General features: G+C 40.2%; 1 long non-coding RNA gene across 1 annotated transcript; it reads left to right on the forward strand.

Moving 5' to 3' along the window:
* The first annotated feature begins 922 nt into the window (after positions 1–922).
* Positions 923–12,723, forward strand: LOC137316648 (uncharacterized). The gene is made up of 3 exons (XR_010961566.1): positions 923–1,167; positions 1,542–1,628; positions 10,558–12,723. It is a non-coding gene; the product is annotated as an uncharacterized lncRNA (long non-coding RNA).
* The last annotated feature ends 262 nt before the right edge of the window (positions 12,724–12,985 follow it).

Raw genomic sequence — 12,985 nt, forward strand, 5'->3', positions numbered from 1 at the left:
TCCGATTGAAATAAACTGGGACTGTTGCCGTCAAATATTAATCCGACACGATCCCAGCAAATACACCGACTCCCACTTTCCTCCCATGTTTCTCCAGGATGAAATCCTCTCATTTCGAGGATTTCATTTTCACATCGTTCACCTGACGAAGGAGGAAGCCTCCGAAAGCTTGTGAATTTAAAATAAAATTGCTGGACTATAACTTGGTGTTGTAAAATTGTTTACAATTCTCCAGGATTGGTTGGAGGAATCCGGCCTCCAGATACGGAGTCACAAGTTTCTTTATCAGTAACGGGACCAAGAATGAACAGAACCAATTGGCTCATTTCACAGCCGCCCACTTTATCTCTGAAAGACTCTTTTCCATCAAAAGATACCGAGAGAAACAGCAGGGATGGAAACATCTAGTTTAATAGTTAGAGATTGGAAAGTCAGCATCTGTTTCTGATTCTGGTGCCTGTTCCTGCACTGCCTGTGGACCCCATTCCCTCTGACCTTTCCCCCAGACCCACTTCCTTTGCTCAGACTCGGAAAAATTCCAATTGGGGAAAGTTTCCATCGATTTTTGTATTGGGAATTAAACCAGATATCTGCGCATGCGTGACTCAGCCCCGCCCCCAGCCCTGGTCGTCGTTGAACGGAAGAGCGCATGCGCGCTGCCCTCCCCCAGCTCGGCCTGTGGGCGCCATTCCCTCAGTGAGCGGAAGAAGATGGTTTAAAACAGCCGGGAATGGAGAGATCACGGCCCCCGGGGGAAGGGAGCAAAGAGCAGCCTCGTTACAGCAGCTCATCGCTTCGGGACCGTGTCCGCAGATGGGCTCAGAGATCGGCATTGAGTCCGGGGGAAGGTCAGGGGGGAGTCCGGGGGCTGTTTGTAAGAGGCGGAGTGGATCAGGAACTGGTCCCGGAACATGGAGTGAGCGGGGGAAGGGAGAGGTCATTCTCTGGCTGTGTGTGTACAGGGTGTGTCCAGGGTAAGGGAGACAGAATGGGAAGAACCTGCTATTTAAAATAATTGCTGCTTTCTCTCCCCAAACCAGTAGTGAATGTTCCTGGTTTAGTTCTAGTCTCACCCTGTTTATTGTTATTGGACAGTGAAGAGTGGAAACAGAGCCGGACAGTAAGGATGTGGGGAGTTATACAAAGAGCATCTATTGCAGGCATCAGGTGAGAAGTGTGAAGGACACATTTTAAACAGCGGCTGTTTGGTTTCATTTGAACGGTTAGTCCCATGGGAGAGGGGATTATAATCCTGACCTGTGCAAACGTCCCAGCCCCATCGGGTAGTCCCATTCATTTGCTTGTGGAGGTGTTGGGTTGTGTCTGGATGTCAATACATTGTTGTAAAACAGCCCAACACACCTGGTGTGCAGAAGCTGGGTGCTGCAGTACTACAGTGGAGTCAGACACTGACACTGTTTGAATCGCTGATTTACATTTATGGATATTCAAAATAATTATTAACAGATATTAAACTGATCACTTCTGTATTTTCTTCGTCACCTGTTCTTGAGTTACCAGACATACGTTTCTTTCTACAGGCAAACCCTTGAAGGAGCCAGAATAAATGTGATGTTTCCTCCACCCGAGGCACAAGGAACAGTGCAGCCAGCTCCTTCTCACACACAGTAAGTACATTATCACACACAGAGCACGGAGTCACAGACAGGTCATCAGTTCCACAGTCTCAGACAGCAGAAGTACTCAGTCCCACAATGATCCCAAGTTCCAGAGACACATTTTCAATCCATAGTCAATCAGAACAGGTGAGGCAGACACTGTTCCATTTCCCCCTAACTCAGTCCCGCTGACAGGGAGATACAAAAATCCAAGTCCAAAATCACACTCTCAGATTGTCTATCTCACAAAGGGGCAACATTAGCCATGAATTAAATACCAGATAGAAATCACACATGGTACCCGATTGAAAGGTACAGAAAGAATTCCAATAACGTTCCTTGAGATTCCTATTGAATTCGAGCCCAGAACTCTCACACACATGTGAGTTTAATACATGCAGTATCCATTCAAATAGTGTACCATTCGAATACAAATTGCTAGTGCAAAACTCACGTACAGTATCAGATTGAGAAATGCTGTGACAGTGTAACCTGAGAAACAAATTAGATACCAGTTTATAATACACTCATAGTATGAGATTAAAAGATACTGTATCAATTCTGTTCATCCAGACCGAGATACACATTACACACGAGTCCAAAAATCTTATGAAACAAAGTTTAAAGTTACAGTATCAATTCCTTTAGTGCAGACTGATCTACACATTAAATACCAATTCACAATATCATTTTGAAAGATTCATTATCATTCACAATAGTAATCACAGAAATACACATTTAATACTAGTCCAAAAAGCACACAAATTATCTGATTGAAACCTCCAGCATCAAATCCTAAAGTGTATCCATTAGGACCAATTAAATAATGTGAAAAACTATTTAAACATTAAGACATTAAAGCTACAGTATTGAACGCCATAATGTAATCTGAGAGAATAATTCCATACAGATACAGAATGAATCTTACACTCAGATACAGTACAGAGACACACAGATACAGAATGAATCTCACACTCACATACAGTACGAGAGGTTGCCAGACATAAATTCAATCCCACACTGAAGTACGGTACAAGAGATGACAGATACAGAATGAATCCCACACTGGCCATACAGTACCAAGGACTGACAGATATCAAGTTCATCCCACACTCTCATAAAGCACTAGAGACTTATAGGTAAAGTATGAATCCCACACTCACACATAGTACCAGAGACTGACAGATACAGATTGAATCTCACACTCACACACAGCACCAGAGACTGACAGATACAGAATGAATCCCACACTCGCACACAGTACATGAGAACTGCAGATATAGAATGAATCCCATACTCACACACAGTAACAGAGACTGACAGATACAGAATGCATCCCACACTCACACACAGTACCAGAGACTGACAGATACAGAATGAATCCCACACTCACACACAGTACCTGAGAACTGCAGATACAGAATGAATCCCACACTCACACACAGCACCAGAGACTGACAGATACAGAATGAATCTCACACTCACACACAGTACCAGAGACTGAAAGATACAGAATGAATGCCACACTCACACACAGTACCTGAGAATTGCAGATATAGAATGAATCCCACACTCACACACAGTACAAGAGACTGACAGATACAGAATGAATCTCACACTCACACACAGCACCAGAGAATGACAGATACAGAATGAATCCCACACTCACACACAGCACCAGAGAATGACAGATACAGAATGAATCCCACACTCACACACAGCACCAGAGAATGACAGATACAGAATGAATCCCACACTCACACACAGTACCAGAGATTGACAGATACAGAATCAATCCCACACTCACATACATTATGAGAAACTGCTTATATGGAAATAATTCAACACCCACACACAGTACTAGAGAATGTATATACAGAATGAATCCCACACTCAAATTGAGTACCAGAGAGTGACAGATACAGCATGAATCTCACACTCACACACAGCACCAGAGACTGACAGATACAGAATGAATCTCACACTCACACACAGGACCAGAGACTGACAGATACAGAATGAATCCCACACTCACACACAGTACCTGAGAATTGCAGATATAGAATGAATGCCACACTCACACACAGTACCAGAGACTGACAGATACAGAATGAATCCCACACTCACACACAGTACCAGAGAATGACAGATACAGAATGAATCCCACACTCACACACAGTACCAGAGATGACAGATACAGAATGAATCCCACACTCACACACAGTACCAGAGATTGACAGATACAGAATCAATCCCACACTCACATACATTATGAGAAACTGCTTATATGGAAATAATTCAACACCCACACACAGTACTGGAGAATGTATATACAGAATGAATCCCACACTCATATTGAGTACCAGAGAGCGACAGATACAGCATGAATCCCAAACTCACATGCAGTACCAGAGACTGAGAGATGCAAAGTGAATCTCACAGTCACCTATATTCGTGCAGGCTGAGTTACAAATTACTTACCAGAGCAAAAATCTCACAGTCACAGATTGAAAGATAACGTATCAATTCCATCAATGCAGGCTTGGTTGCACATTACGTACCAGTCCAAAAATCTCACAGTGTCAGATTGAAAGATACAGTGCCAATTCCATTAGTGCAGTCTGAGCTACACATTAGAAACCACTACAACAAAACTGTTACAGATTCAGACTGAAATATACAGTATTCTATTCATGCAGACTGAGCTCAACATTAAATACAAGTTCAAAAATGTCACCATATCAGTTTGGAAGATGCACAAATTCACAATTGTTTTCCCATCGATACAGATTTAATAGTAGTCCAAAAATAGATGCCCACATGATCTGATTATATCCGACAGCATTACATTTTAAAATATATCATTATCTACTAATTAAAGACTGGGAAATAATATTCATACATTAAGGTATTAAAGATACAGATTTGAACACCATACTGTAAACGGAAAAACAAATTAGATACAGATAAAGAATGAATCCCACACTCACATACAGTACGAGAGGTTGCCAGACATAAATTCAATCCCACACTGAAGTACGGTACAAGAGATGACAGATAGAGAATGAATCCCACACTGGCCATACAGTACCAAGGACTGACAGATATCAAGTTCATCCCACACTCTCATAAAGCACTAGAGACTTACAGGTAAAGTATGAATCCCACACTCACACATAGTACCAGAGACTGACAGATACAGATTGAATCTCACACTCACACACAGCACCAGAGACTGACAGATACAGAATGAATCCCACACTCACACACAGTACCTGAGAACTGCAGATATAGAATGAATCCCACACTCACACACAGTACCAGAGACTGACAGATGCAGAATGAATCCAACACTCACACACAGTACCAGAGACTGACAGATACAGAATGAATCCCACACTCACACAAAGTACCTGAGAACTGCAGATACAGAATGAATCCCACACTCACACACAGCACCAGAGACTGACAGATACAGAATGAATCTCACACTCACACACAGTACCAGAGACTAACAGATACAGAATGAATCCCACACTCACACACAGTACCTTGAGAATTGCAGATATAGAATGAATCCCACACTCACACACAGTACCAGAGACTGACAGATACAGAATGAATCTCATACTCACACACAGCACCAGAGAATGACAGATACAGAATGAATCCCACACTCACACACAGTACCAGAGATTGACAGATACAGAATCAATCCCACACTCACACACAGTACCAGAGATTGACAGATACAGAATGAATCCCACACTCACATACATTATGAGAAACTGCTTATATGGAAATAATTCAACACCCACACACAGTACTAGAGAAAGTATATACAGAATGAATCCCAAACTCATATTGAGTACCAGAGAGTGACAGATACAGCATGAATCCCAAACTCACTTGCAGTACCAGAGACTGAGAGATGCAAAGTGAATCTCACAGTCACCTATATTCGTGCAGGCTGAGTTACAAATTACTTACCAGAGCAAAAATCTCACAGTCACAGATTGAAAGATAACGTATCAATTCCATCAATGCAGGCTTGGTTGCACATTACGTACCAGTCCAAAAATCTCACAGTGTCAGATTGAAAGATACAGTGTCAATTCCATTAGTGCAGACTGAGCTACACATTAGAAACTACTACAACAAAACTGTTACAGATTCAGACTGAAATATACAGTATTCTATTGATGCAGACTGAGCTCCACATTAAATACAAGTTCAAAAATGTCACCATATCAGTTTGGAAGATGCACAAATTCACAATTGTTTTCCCATCGATACAGATTTAATAGTAGTCCAAAAATAGATGCCCACATTATCTGATTATATCCGACAGCATTACATTTTAAAATATATCATTATCTACTAATTAAAGACTGGGAAATAATATTCATACATTAAGGTATTAAAGATACAGATTTGAACACCATACTGTAAACGGAAATACAAATTAGATACAGATAAAGAATGAATCTCACACTCCGATAGAGTGCCAGAGACTGATATATAGAATGAATCCCAAACTCATACAATCTACCAGAGACTGACAGATTCAAAATGAATCCCACACTCACACATTATCGTACAGACTGACAGATACAGAATTTCTCTCACTGATCCACAGCATCAGAAATTGTTAGATACAGAATGAATGTCTCACCCACACACAATACTAGAGACTGACAGATACAGAATGAATCCCACACCCACACACAATACCAGAGGCTGACAGATACAGAATGAATCCCACACCCACACACAATACCAGAGACTGACAGATACAGAAGGAATCCCTCATCCACACACAATACCAGAGACTGACAGATACAGAATGATTCCCACACTCACATAGAGTACCAGGAACAGAATGAATTTCACTCACATACAGTAGCAGAAACTGACAGATACAGAATGAATATCACAGTCACATTACTGCAGACTGAGTTACACTTTACAGACCAGTCCAAAGATCTCCTGGTGCCAGATTGAAAGATACAGTATAAATTCCATTAGTGCAGACTGAGCGACATATTAGATATATTGGTAAATACTCAGTATTATACTGAAATAAATAGTATCAATACCATTGGTACAGACTGAGCTACACATTATATACCAGTCCAAAAACATCATAAATGAGCAGACAGGAAGATACAGTTTCTATTCTATTAGTACCACCTGAGCTGTACAATACATACAAGACTGAAAATCCCATACAATATTAGACTGAAAGATACAGTATCGATTTCATTAGTGCAGACTGAGCCACACATTATATAGCAGTCCAACAATCTCATACCCTATCAGACTCAAAGATAAAACATCAATTCCATTAGCACAGACTGAGCTACATGTTACTCACCAGTCCTAAAATCTCAGAGAATCAGATTGAAAGATTCAGTATCACTTCCATTATTGAAGACTGAGCTACACATCACATTCCAGTCCAAAAATCTCATACAGTATCAGACTGATAGATAGAGTATCAATTCCTTTAGTTCAGGATGAGCTACATATTGCTTACCAGTCCAAAAATCTCACACAGTGTTCGACTCCGATACAGAATTAGTCCCATTATTGCAGACTGAACTACACATTACATACCAGTCCAGTAATTTCACCATGAACAGATTGAAAGGTACATTGTCATTCACAATAGAGTTTAGAGATTAATATGTAATACTACTCCAAAACTCACACACATTCTTTGATTAAAGAAAATCAAAAAGAAATCCATATTTACAAATTAAATAATCAACGGAGAACTAAATATAATTTAAAGTATTAAAGATACAGTTTCAAATAAGATACTGTAAACTGAAATAAGAATACAGAATGAATTCAGACTTGCACATTGTCTCAGAGACTGAATTACAGAATGAATCCCACACTGAGATAAAGTTGCAGAGAATGGCAGATACAGAATGAATCCCACATTCACATACAGCACCAGAGACTGACAGATACAGAATGAATCCATCACTTATATATAGTACCCCTGAGACTCACAGATGCAGAATATACACCAAGCTCACAGTCAGTACCAGAGACTGACAGATATAGAATGAATCCTACACTCACATACAGTACCACGAACAGAATGAATCTCACTCACGCACAGTATCAGGGACTGACAGATACAGAATGAATCCCACACTCACACACCATACCAGGAACAGAATGAATCTCACTCATGCACAGTACCAGGGGCTGACAGATAAAGAATGAATCTCACACTCACAAACAGTACCAGAGACTGACAGATACAGAACGAATCTCACACTCACAAACAGTACCAGAGACTGACAGATACAGAATGAATCCCACACTCACATACAGTACCAGAGACTGACAGATACAGAATGAATCTCACACTCACAAACAGTACCAGAGACTGACAGATACAGAATGAATCTCACAATCACATTACTGCAGACTGAGTTGCGCATTACATACCAGTCCAAAAATCTCATAGTGTCAGATTGAAAGATACAGTGTCAATTCCATTGGTGCAGACTGAGCTACATATTCGATATATTGGTAATACTCATGTTATACTGAAATAAACATTATCAATACCATTGGTACAGACTGAGCTACACATTGCATTCGAGCCCACAAACCCCATAAATGATCAGACTGGAAGGTATAGTTTAAATTCTATTCACACCACCTGAGCTAAAATTATATAACAGCCCAACAATCTCATACAATATTAGACTGAAAGATACAGTATCGATTCCGTGAGTGCAGACAGGGCCACAGATTATATAGCAGTCCAACAATGTCACAACATATCAGACTCAAAGATACAATTTCAATTCCATTAGCCTGGACTGAGCTATATGTTACTCACCAGTCCAAAAGTCTCTCACAGTGATAGACTCCGACACAGAATTAATCCCATTATTGCAGTCTTAGCTACACATTACATACTAGTCCAATAATTTAAACGTGAACAGATTGAAAGGTACATTATCATTCACAATAGAGTTCAGAGATTAAGATGTAATACCACTCCAAAACTCACACACATTGTTTGATTAAAGAAAATCGAAAAATGTATCCATATTATCAAATCAAATACTCGACAAAGAACTGTATATAATTTGGAGTGTTAAAGATACAGTTTCAAGTACGATACTCTGAACTGAAATAAGAATATGGAATGAATTCAGACTTGCACATTGTCTCAGAGACTGAATTACAGAATGAATCCCACATTGAGATAAAGCAGCAGAGAATGGCAGATACAGAATGAATCCCACTCACACAGACAGTACCAGAGACTGACAGGTACATATTTAATTCCACACTCACACACAGCACCAGAGACTGGCAGTGATGGAATTAACCTCACACTGACATAAAGCACCAGAGACTGTCAGATACAGAATAAACTCCACTCTCATATACAGGACCAGAGATAGACAGATACAGAATAAACCCCACTCTCATATACAGTACCAGAGATAGACAGATACAGAATAAACCCCACTCTCATATACAGTACCAGAGACAGACAGACAGGTACAGAATAAACACCACTCTCAAAAACGGTACCAGAGACAGACAGATACAGAATAAACCTCACTCTCATATACAGTACCAGAGACTGACAGATACAGAATAAACCCCACTCTCATATACAGTACCAGAGACTGTCAGATACAGAATAAACCCCACTCTCATATACAGTACCAGAGACTGACCTCTACTGGACGTAAGCGAGAACTGTAAAAAAGCGGAACAAATTCACATTATCTGTCGTGGTTACAGAAACAGGACAATGTGCAATGTGAGGAAAGTTTCTGTCTGTAACTTTTACTCTCGTATTTTTGCACATTTTGACGGTGAAACATGAAGACAATTGATTCATAATAAAGTTTTTCTTTCACTCATTCGATAGTTGTGAATTTGCCCCATTATATTTCACTGTACATTGCGCAGTGTTTCTCTCTGATTTCCCACGTCACGATTTAAATTGCTCCTCTACCCCATTTAGACTCTTATTTTCCAAGCAGTATGTGGCCTCCTTATTCACCCTAGCGAAATGCCCCATCTCACATCTTTCTATATTGAAATTCAATGGCCATTTACACGGCCGTTCTGCAAGTTTATTTTGTCCCAGTCTTCCTCAGTATTGACAATACCCCCTAAATCAATTACAAGAATTTAACACAGCATTACAAGTAGTGTTTGGTCAAACAAAATGTACTTGGAGCTCGTCTCCATTCCCAGTTTTTCTAAATCCCACCCGTGCAATATAATGTGAAGAATGAGTTTATCTTCTGTCCCTCTCTCATCTGTAAACTTCAATGACCCGGGGTTTGGGGACATCTACTGGCCGGAAGCAGAACTGCAACAGTTCGGAACAAATTGCTGAAACCGGACAAGGTGCAGTGTGAGCGTGTTTGTGATTGGTGGCAGGTATTAAATCTGATTTTTTTATACCTGTCCATTAAACTTTAGTGTTTGTTACTGAATTGTAAACAGAGCCGGACAGAAAGGATGTGGGGAGTTATACAAAGAGCATCTATTGCAGGCATCAGGTGAGAAGTTTGAAGGACTCATTTTAAACAGCGGCTGTTTTGTTTCGGTTGAACTGTTCATTCCAAGGGAGAGGGAATTCGAAATCTGATGTGTGCAACGGTCCCGTCCACATCGGTAGTCCCATTCATTGATCAGTGCAGCGGTTGGGTTGTGTCTGGATGTCACTAAATTGTTGTAAAACAGCCCAACACACCTGGTGTGCAGAAGCTGAGTGCTGCAGGACTGCAGTGGAGTCAGACACTGACACTTTGTATCGCTGGTTTTCATTTGTGGTTATTACAATGATTATTAACAGAGATTCAATTGATCAGTTTTGTATTTTCTACTTTACCTGTTCTTGAATTACAAGACATACTTTTTCTTCCTACAGTTAAATCCTTGAAGGACCCAGAATCAGTGTGATGTTTACTCCACCCGGGGCACAAAGAGCAGTCAGTGCAGCCAGCTCCTTCTCACACACAGTAGGTACCTTATCACTCACAGAGCACAGAGACACAGACAGGTCATCAGTCCCACAGTCTCAGACAGCAGAAATAGTCAGTCGCGCACTGATCCCAATCCAACAGTCAAAGAGAGCAGGAGAGAAAGACATAATTCCCATTTCACAATGACTCAGTATCGCTGACCGGCAGATAAATATTTCCCAGTCCAAAATCACACCCAGTATCAGATTGAAAGGCACGGTGTTAATCTCACATTCGTTCAGCCTTAGCTGCAAATTAAATACCAGGTAGAACTGACACATGGTACTGATCGATAGATACAGAATGAATCACAATAGTGTACTCCAAGATTCAAATTAAATACCAGCCCACAACTCACACACATTATGAGTTTAAAGATGCCATATTCATGACAATAGTGTACACTGAGATATAAATTAGATACCAGTTCAGATGTTACCCATATTTGACTCACATATGTCCAAAAACCTCATAGTGTCAGAATGAAATGTACAGTTTCAATTCCTTTACTGCAGGCTGAGGTACACATTAGATACCAGTCGAAAATTCTCATACAGTATCAGATTGAAAGACACTGTATCAATCCCATTATTGCAGACTGAGCTACACATCACATACCAGTCCAAAAATCTCAGTGTCAGGTTGAAAGATACACTATCAATCCCATTAGTGCAGATGGGGCTACACATTATATACCAGTCCAAAATTCGCATAAGGTATCGTACTGGAAGATACAATATCAATTCCTTTACTGCAGACAGAGGTTCACATTAGATACCTGTCCAAAAATCACATACAGTATCATACTGAAATATATAGTATCGATTTGATTAGTACAGACTGACCGACACGTTACATACCAGTACAAAAATCTCACAAAGTGTCAGACTGGAAGATACAGTATCAATTCCATTAGTGCAGACTGAACTATACCTTACAAACCAGTCTAAATATATTGCGCAGTGTCAGACTGAAAGGTACAGTATGAATTCCATTAGTGCAGACTGAGCTACACATTATATACCGTCCAAAATTCACATACATCATCATACTGAAACAGACAGTGTGAATCCTATTAGTGTAGACTCAGCTACACATCAGAAACCAGTCCAAAAATCTCTCGCAGTGTCTGACTGAAAGTTAGAGTGTCAATTCCATTAGTACAGTCTGAACCACACATTTCATACCAGTCGAAAAATCTCATAGTGTCAGACTGAAAGATACAATATCAATTCCACTAGCCCAGACTGAGCTACACAATAAATACCAGTCCAATAATTTCACAGTAAAAGATTGAAATGTACATTATCTTCACAGAGATTAAAATGTAATCCGACAACAAAACTCACACACGTTGTTTGATTAAAATAAAATCCGAAACTGTATCCATATTTACAAATTAATGCTAGATGAAAGATTTGCATACATTAATGACTTAAAGATACAGTTTGAAACACCATACTGTAGCCTGAAATAAGAATACAGAACGAATCCAGACTTGCACTTTGACCAGAGACTGAGTTACAGAATGAATCCAAACTGAGATAAAATACCAGAGACTGACAGTCAAAGAATGAATCCCACACTCACAGATAGCACCAGAGATTGACAGATACAGAATGAATCCCACACTCACACACATTCCCAGAGATTGACAGTCACAGAATGAATCCCACACTCACATACAGTACCAGAGACTGAGAGATACAGAATGAATCCCACACTCACAGACTGTACTGGAGACTGACGGATACAGAATGAATATCAAACTCACATACATTACCACAGATTGACAGATACAGAATGAATCCCACACTCACAGACTGTACTGGAGACTGACGGATACAGAATGAATATCACACTCACATACAGTAACAGAGACTGACAGACAGAGAATTAATCCCACACTCACATGCAGTCTGACATCTACTGGCCATAAGTGAGAACTGTGACAGAGTGGAACAAATTCACATTATCTTTCGTCGTTCCAGATTCAGGACAATGTGTCATGTGAGGAAATAGTTTCTCTCTGTAACTTCTACTCTCGTACTTTTTCATATTTTGTCCGTGAAAAATTAGACAATTGATTCATAATAAAGTTTTTGTTTTGCTCATTCGAAAGTTGCCCCATTGTGTTTCACTCTACATAACGAGGGGGCACAGATTTAAGGTGAGAGGGGAGAGATACAAAAGGGTCCAGAGGTGCAATTTTTTCACTCAAAGGGTGGTGAGTGTCTGGAACGAGCTGCCAGAGGCAGTAGTAGAGGCGGGTACAATTTTGTCTTTTAAAAAGCATTTGGACAGTTACATGGGTAAGATGGGTATAGAGGGATA

The sequence above is a fragment of the Heptranchias perlo genome, unplaced genomic scaffold (assembly GCF_035084215.1).
Source record: "Heptranchias perlo isolate sHepPer1 unplaced genomic scaffold, sHepPer1.hap1 HAP1_SCAFFOLD_60, whole genome shotgun sequence".
NCBI lineage: Eukaryota > Metazoa > Chordata > Chondrichthyes > Hexanchiformes > Hexanchidae > Heptranchias > Heptranchias perlo.